At 35.8% G+C, this 9,194-nt stretch overlaps 1 pseudogene; it reads left to right on the top strand.

Moving 5' to 3' along the window:
• LOC114895342 overlaps positions 1-2,776 on the top strand; it is a 39,824-nt pseudogene extending 37,048 nt beyond the window's left edge.
• The last annotated feature ends 6,418 nt before the right edge of the window (positions 2,777-9,194 follow it).

Below are 9,194 nucleotides of genomic sequence, written 5' to 3'. Positions count from 1 at the left end.
ATGTAATCTGCAAAAAAATAAATAAATAACTGAATCACTGTGCTATATACCTTAAACTAACACAATATTGTAAATCAACTATACTTCAATTAAAAAAAAAAAGTCATGAGAATTATCTATCACAATCAATGTAAATTCTTCCCAGAGGGAGATTATGTTATCCGAGGCCTCAATCATTCCTACAATGTTGGGCCTTAATGTCCCACCAAGATTAAAAATAACTAGTAGTACAATGGAACTTAAGACACAAATAAAAATAGCAAAAATAATAAAATAGATGAACAACATGGGAAAATACAATACTAGAGTTATCAGACTGACATTAAAATAGCTCTGATCATTTTTTCAAAGGATATAAAGGACAAATTTGTGTATTCAAGAAAAAATCCCAACTAAAAAAAATAAATTATAACTGAACCTAAGAACTCAAAGGATATATTTCAGTTTAGATTAGTACAATAAAAGTAAACTAGTGAACAAAACTCGGTCAGAATGAAATATCTATACTAATGCAATAAGAAAAATAAGAGTGTAAGACACAGAAAACAAAGTAACATAAAATACTCAGAAGGCCTTATATACATGTAATGATGTGCAAGAAGAGGACAGAATGGGGCAGAAGTCAAGTTTGAAGAAGTATTATCTGAGAAAGTTAAAAAAAACAATGAACAACATGAAACCACAGATTCAAAAATCAGTGAGAACCTCCTCCCTCCCCCAAAATAAGTCTTCAGACTTATTGTTACTCATGATACTATGTCATCTATGGTTCTGCCAGGGAACACTGCCTTTCAATAACTCTCCCAAAGATTATCACTGAGCTTGTTTAATGTTGATCAGAAATGCAAGTTTCATCCAGAAGGAAAACCTAAATGATATTCTGTTTTCTGTTTCTATTAAATTTACGGTTTGAAATTTTATAGCATAGAAATAGAATCCACTATTCTGCTACCTCTTAAGATACAAGCATGGATGCTTATTGTCCATTATAAAAGGTCTGTATCCCTGTGTGTGCAGGTGTCATCTGCTCTTCTTTGCACAACCAGTAGAAATTGGAGATCAGTCAGGGAACTGATATAAATATTTGTATACTCATGCTGCTTGTTCTGCTATGAATAACAAAGATTTTTTTTGATAACCAAATGTATGAATTATTTTCAGAGAAAAATAATTAAAACTGAGTTTTTTCCAGTTAAGGGGAAAAATAACAATATGAAATCATACCCTGATTACATGTTAGTTACCACATTCTCTACAATGTGGATGTGCTCATGATGTATTTAATGATAATATGAATGAATATTTGAAATTTAAAAATCACAAACCACTTGCCAATATTGTAAATTCATAAACGTTGAAATAAATACCTACAAGGAAGTACATTTTAAAAACTGAAGCCTTTGAAAATGTTTATAGATCATCCCAAATGTTACAAATAGCAGAGCAAATAAGTTGACATTACTGCTAGTTTCCACTTAATTTCTTCATAATATGGTTGTCTGGTGTTGCATTAGTGAAGTTGCTTCCTACAACCACATGGGTACCCCAGAGACTGTGATGAATCAGTTTACAGCAGTGAAGATCATCAATAGAGGATCCTAAATGCCGATAGCATTCATCTGTCTTTCTGAGGTAACACCTCACACCAATCAGAATGGACATTTTCAAAAAATCTACAAACAGTAAATGCTGGAGAGGGAGTGAAGAAGAAGGGACCCTCTTACACAGTATTGGTGGGAAAGTAAATCGATACAGCCACTATGGAGAACAGTATGGAGGTTCCTTAAAAAACTAAAAATAGAACTATTGTATGACCCAGCAATCCCACTACTGGGCATATACCCTGAGAAAACCACAATTCCAAAAGATACATGCACCCCAATGTTCACTGCAGCACTATTTACAACAGCCAGGACATGGAAGCAACCTAAATGTCCATCAACAGAGGAACGGATAAAGAAGACGTGATACATATATACAATGGAATATTACTCAGCCATAAAAAGGAATGAAATTGTGCCCTTTGCAGAGATGTGGATGAACCTAGAGACTGTCATAAAGAGTGAAGTGTTCTGTAACAGAGCAGGACTGGTTTCCTATCACCCAGGATTTTGCTCTTTAGTTAAAAGGGTTGTCAATCCCAGAGACTTTTCAACTGCAGGATCTTCAGGTTCTGATGAGTCTCATGTGGCCACTGCACCTACAGATATCTGCTATCGAACAGTTTTGCCTGATGAAACTATGGGACAATTTGGACCTCAGGATCAGTGATTCCAGGTTCCTGGGAACATAGGTTTTGATTGTCACCTCAATGGGACTGCATCACAGAAGAAAAGCCAAGTTCATAAACTTTACCTGATGTTCTAGCAGAACCTTTATCCAGTGAAAGACATGAGTTTGTTACGGCACAATATGTGAATGAATTTCAGGGTAATGATGCACCTTTGAGCAACAAATTAACAGAGCAGAAACTTACTTTGAAAGTGCCAGAGTACAGTGTGCAATCCAAACATGTCTGGAATTGCTGCGAAGAGATTTTGAACCACTATTTCCAGAAGTAGCCGCCAACAAACTAATGATTTTGACTGTAACACAGAAAACTAAGAATGATATGACTGTAGTGAGGAGGTAGAAAATGAAAAAGAAATGCTCTTAGAAAAGTTCATCAACTGTGCTAAGGAAATTGCTATGTTGAAGGCTACTTGGCTGACTTTTTGACCCATCATCTGGTTTGTCATTTTTTGAACCATATACAAACAAAGACTTTTATCTCTGACCCAGGCATCTTATTTTATTTTCCACAATCCTTGAAATAGTAAAAGACTAACTTATTAGCTTGAAAGTGAATAAAATGTTGACCCTTCTCAGATCTTGACAGTCTTCTTTTGAAATCTTTCAGCTATCACTGCATTCCTAGAATGAGATCTCTTTAAATATTGATGACACGATTGTTTTCCATCTTACCACCAGTATGGAGGACTGGCAAAGGGACAATGGATGTAGGGAGGAGTGGGCCTCTTGGTGCAATGATTGTGCTTTTCATTTTTAGTAAAATTTACAATCAACTCATGAGAGCACAATAGCTTGGAGACAAGAAAAGAAATTGATCAGAAGAGTCTGCTGACATTGCCAAGTGACATTCTTAAAGACTGTCAGAAGATATAGAATGGCCACTCCTAACTGAATGTCTGACCTGTGGTGCAGAGTATGAAGAGAGTGTGGGGTGACTGCCCTGTGTTTCACTGCTGGGGTCCATAGGGTAAAGAATGCATGCACTCTTTCAGGAGCTCTAAACCAGAGGTTGCCCTGGGGTCTAAGCATAGGTAGGCCAGAGCTGATAAATGGGTCCTCACACACAGCTCAAGAGCAAAGCTGCCTTCAATCCTCCAGTCTAGGGTTCTAGCACTGGTTGTCCAGAATCCTGAAGGCATCCTGTGTTTTACATGAGAGTCATCAAAATTCAGTGTATCATAGTAGTGTCGCAGCCCAAAGTCCCATGATTTTCAGAAAGAAATAGCACATCATCTGGCAAGAATGACCTACACTCCAGGGTACCCTGTGCCACTAGGTCTGGCCTTAGGGGCCTGGGAAATCCTTGTAGACAAGAATCCTGAAACTTTAGGACATCTGATTGACCCTAGACACAGATTTAGATGAGAAAGAATCCTGAAGATGAAAACTGGGACCTGTGTCCACTTGAGACCTGGTCCTAGCTTGAAGTGCTCCACCTGGGAGGCACTGCCAGATCAGGTAAGTCCTAGGCAGAAGAAAAGCACTTAGACACCAAAGCCCATTGAGGGACAGGGCCAAGGCAAGAGCCTCACTTTCCTGGGTATAAGAGTAATAATATGAGAAAGCTAAATCCTCATCTTCTATAATGTGAAGTACTACGATGACAATTAAAGCTAAAAGAAAATAAAATACCTAGCAATAGCGTGTTATTTTAAAATATTAGGTAAATAACATAACAATCAACTAAATGTCATTCAAAGTAGTTGTTTCTTGGGAGTAGGAATTGGAAAAGAAGATATAGGCTAGAGAAAGTCCCTTTTCATAAGTTTAGCTTAGATTTATTTTTTTACTTTTTATATACATTTGATCAAAGAATCAATTAAAAGATTTCAATGTTCACATAAATATAATCTTAATTAATAATTGGTGGCTTTTCTTAATCATAAGAAGAAAAATATTTTTTGCCTTCCTTGTTTATCTTATCTTTGAAAGGGAAAAAATAAAATGATTCTGAGATAGTATGTGAATCTGTATTTTGAAAAGGAAGGACAGATTATAAAAGTTACTTATAAAGTCCATACCACAGATGAAATAACCCTGATTTCAGAAACAATTGAAATATGTTCAGATTTTATCATGTCCAAATGTAAGATGACTCTAGCAATTGTAAAGTAATAATTAATAGGTCAATAATCAAGAGATGTACAAGTGGTAAGAAAACAGAAAGGAGAGTCAAAAAAAAAAAAAGTCCAAGTTTGTAATATCCTGAAACAGGAGTGTAGGCTTATTTTAGGAGTAATACAAACTCTAACTGAGATGGAACTTTTAATGTAAGCTAGAAGAGCTAGGGAAAATCTCAGGATAAAGTAGAAGTTTTAAAAAGGATAAGATGTATCATACTTTAAAATGTAATTTATGTTATTCAAAAAGGTCATTTTATTTGTGAAACATTCGTACAATTGGTCTTCTCAATATCTTTCTTAGTTTTTATGCTCCATAAAATCTCTGCCATATTTAATACTATTGTTTATTCCAATCTCTTAAAGCTCTGGCTTTGGTAAGAATGTATTATTTTGTACTTCTCCCACTTTTTTTTTGCCAACTTTAATCTTGTTTTCATTACTAGACTCTAAATGGCCTATTTTTATTTTGTTTTCTTCTTTATACATTTCTTGCTTCAGTGATCTCATCCTTTCTCTTTTTTGATGATCATCACTTCTAGGAAGATGACTCCCATATGTATATTTAAAGCCTTACTAAAATCCCTAGTACAGAGAAGTGTTCAATAATATTGCAGAATAAATAAAAATTTTAATGAATACAAATTAGTGAAGTCTATGGGTGTTAGGGCTAATTCAAAATATAGCATTGATGCCATAGGTAGAATTTATTCTGAGTGAATCATTTTCCTCCGATCTAAAAAGCTCATGTTTTAAACAGACAGATTGTTATTTGTGATTTTACACTTGTCAACATCACTTCTTCTGATTTTGGGGGCATGGTTGTTATAAAAGTTAATTTGGTTCATAATTAACTATTACTGGGAAAATGAATAATAGAAAGAATATAGATATTTCCCCTAGTGTTTATCAGGCTAAGAGATTTTTATTGCTTAAATTATCTGACCTGTACAAAAAAATGAAAGATAGGTATTTCTAACTTCTTTTTTTTTAATATGTGAGAACCAGATACTTAAAGAGGAATTACTTGTCAAAAGTGGCAAAATTTTTCAGTGACAAAGACAAGGATGAAGGCCACTGTTAAGTTTTTCTGTTGTAACTATACCATACTTCTGACTTAAAAAGATCAAGTTTCAAAAAGGGTGTTGCATGAATAATGTACCAATTATCATTTTAAACTGTGAAATTTAATTACCTAATGTAATTAAAGGCATATATTAATTTGGCCAATTCTTATTCTTGTAATTAATGGCAAATTAGGTATTTAATGTATAATTATATAAAAATTACTAACCTCATTCTTCAATGTCTTTTCTTTTGGGAAAATCTCTGAATATTGATTAACCAAACATATCAGTGAAATCTGCAACAGAAAATGAAAAGACAATAACATTTGTAAAAAGTTTATAGTTAAACCACAGTCTAGTTGTTGAGATCTGGAAGCTGCTAAAAAAGAATGCATTCATCAGGATAGGTTAATATCTATAACATACAATTGCAACTTCACAGTAGCTTCACTAATGTTACAAGGTAGATTGAAAAGAATTTCAGCTCCTTGCAGTCAAGGACAAGATACTATCCATCTTCTGGCACCACCAGCCTCTAAACTTAACCATAAAGTGGAAGAGAAAACAGCAGGCAAATAGCAGTCCACGTATCAGAGGAGGAAATGGTTTTGATCAAGCACCAGCAGTCTCTGGCAGTCTACTCTGGAGCAACCACATATACATCTCATTTTTTATTCCATCTATAGAGTGCATTCACCCCTCCACAAGGGAGAAAACCTAAAATACCACCACTTAGTAGCTGCATTCTGCCGTGGTCCAAGATCTCTAGGAAAATGTGCAGTACTTTTTACTACTAAGTCAGAATGCAATTAATCTTGGTGTGATCAACCTATGATCTAAAACACGCCCCCTCCCCCATCAATTCTCACTAATATACTATGGTAAATAGGGATAGGACAACTGATAAAATCTTACAATTAGAGAGAAGGCATTGGGAAGATTTTCAGCAGTTTGGTAGAATTGCCAGGATCTTGAGGGGTGAGCACTGGGTCCCTGAATTGGCAGTGGGGGATATTCTCTGATTAGTTCTGTTTCTAATCTTTGAAAGGAACACTCTTCCATTTTTTTCATGAACCCTAGCACTGATATTTAGGAAAAGCAGTGAGTCTTCTTTGACCACATTTGAAATGGTTTTTGGATGATGTCAATTTTTTAAAAATAGTTAGAATTTTAGCAACAGGACTCATAGTTCCTTTGAGAATGTAATTCCCTCTGCCGCAGAATTTAATGGGCTTCTGATCTACTCTCAATCAGTTCTCGGCACCAATAACCATACATAAATACTTCTATAGCCATAATACTTAAATCTGCATCACTTCTTTGCATCCTTGCCCAACATTTATCTCTATTAATTTAATAGCTGCTACCTTGAGGCTTTATAGTTTGAGTGGAAAACTAAAAATCTGGATTTTAATATGCTTTTGCTGTTTTCTCAAATGTATTTCCCTTTTCTTTTGCTTAAACGCATACACTTTTCTAAGGCTTTAAGGCCACAAATCCCCACACTACTTTCTACTCTGGTTTCCTTTCTCTTTCCTATTTCACTGTGTCTAACAGTCTCTGAACTTACTTCCTTCTTGCCAAGTATAGCTAATAATTGTCAACACAAACTAAGGTTTTAATTCTTTCAACCATTTCCCCTAGAGCTCTTGGCATGTACTTTCTTCCAGGCTGTTGCAGGTGATGGTGTCATGAAAAGTTTCACCCCAATGTAACATGGATTATCAATTTTCCAGCTTTGAAAATCAGTTTCTCCTCTGTCCAGTCTCTGATCACAAAATGGATGTCACGTAGTCAACATTTTTGTTCAGTAGGACACTATTCCTGGTATCAAAGCTATCAGTTGGGGTATGTTAAAAATGTTTAAAACAACCCCCAAATCTCAATGGTTTAACCCAGTCATTTGCTCATTGTGATTGGCAGGGGGGCCCTGCTCCTGTAGTCTTTTAGGTATTCCAGGTCCTTCTATACTGTGGGACCACTATCTTTAGTACATGATGCTCAAGATCATTATGGGATGTGAAGAGAGAAAGGGAATAGTGTACAGCAAGTTTTCATGGGCCCAGGCCTGGATTCATTTTTGCTAACATTTCACTGACCAGTACTCAGTCCTATGACCTTGATCTTATTTAGGAAGAATGGGCAATGCAACTGATCTCTGTGCATTGGACGAGAAAGAAAAATAAAATGGGTATCAGTGAACAATAGCAGTCATTACCATGAAGGAATCTTAGAATATGTTTCATGTTAGTTATTCAAAAGTCATTTGGTGACTTCATTAGATAAAAAGAAGCAAAATCAGGAATTTTCTGTTATGGGTTGTTTTGGGCCATTTTTCTAAACTTCTTTACTTAGAGTTTTTATAAAGTAAGCATTCTTCCCAGCTTGCATTTACTTATTGGGCAGTTTAGTGAAGCATGTTCCTGATTATACAGGGACACTCTGGAATTTGGGTCATGTACTCTGGCATTTTGTAGGACTGCTCTCTTTCCTGTGTCACCTGTGTGACCTGTCTTTTCTAGGGTTACATATCTGAGTAAAAGGCACAACCATCCCCTCGGATTTCCAAGAGAAAATTAGGGTTTCTTTTCTTAGCTCTTGCTGCTCATATATACCAAATCTTATTAATTATTACGTCCTTTTTATTGTACCTCATTAATTGCTCTTTAAATGACTGACATTTTTTATCCTCACTGCTACATCCTCCGAACTGGTCTCTTCAGCTTCTACTCTTTAGCAAATATGCAAATTAGATCACAAAGCTTCTCAAATTTCTCATGTTAACCTCAAGATAAAGTATATACTATTTAGCACAGCATTCAGAATATTGTTATGTGCCCAGACCCCAGTGCCCTCTTCTTTATTTATTATCATGCCCCAAATTATATTCCAACCTCTGGCTATTGCTCCTGGAAGCTGACTTTTCTGTCTCTTTCTTTTTATGCCCATAGTGCTATCTGTTTCCCCATATTTCTACACTGTATTTTCCTTGTCTTCTTGTTTGTCTCCTCAATAAAACCTGCCAGGTCCTTGAGGACAACAGCAGTGTTTTATGTATCCTTTCATTGTAAGTCCTTAATATATTCCCAGGCACACTGTAGGCACTCAATACTATTTGCTGGATAATTGAATGGAACCTCACTCCCATGAGTCACCCAAGTGGTGCAGGGAGCTGTGGACATCTCTCTAACACAGGGCTCTTTATAAACATCCTCAAAATGAACTGGATACACTGTTGCCTTATGCACAGAACCCAAAAACAAGATTTAAGTACTTCAGAACCTCAAGGGTGTCTTGAAGTATATATTTGGACATCATACTAGAAAGTATTTATATTAGTGTGCAACAAAAAGCCGCTGAAATAGAAACTTCATGGCAGAATCTGTTAGCAGCAGAGAGACATCTTTGTCTGTTTCTTGTTGAAGAAGAGGGGAGTGAGATGAAAGGGATCCAATATCTGGAAAGAGCAAAGATGCCTCTACCTTCCTTTCTTCTCTTCTCCCTAAAAATTATTAGGGCAACTTTAGAGGCTAGTGAACATGCAGAAGATGTAATCATGGGTAATACGAGTGGTACGTATGAGTATGTAACTTACCTTTCTAGAAGAGAGGTATCTTGCTAAGGAAACATCATAGCAAAAAATAAAATAGCAGTGGTTCTGAGGTTAGTTCTTAAGATTCTTTCTGGCTGGGCTTGTTTCTTGCAAGTTCCTGAA

The sequence above is a fragment of the Monodon monoceros genome, unplaced genomic scaffold, assembly GCF_005190385.1.
Source record: "Monodon monoceros isolate NGI ecotype Baffin Bay Population unplaced genomic scaffold, NGI_Narwhal_1 Super_Scaffold_14, whole genome shotgun sequence".
NCBI lineage: Eukaryota > Metazoa > Chordata > Mammalia > Artiodactyla > Monodontidae > Monodon > Monodon monoceros.
The sequence above is the reverse complement of the archived record's forward strand: the minus strand, read 5'-3'. Positions and strand labels throughout refer to the sequence as shown.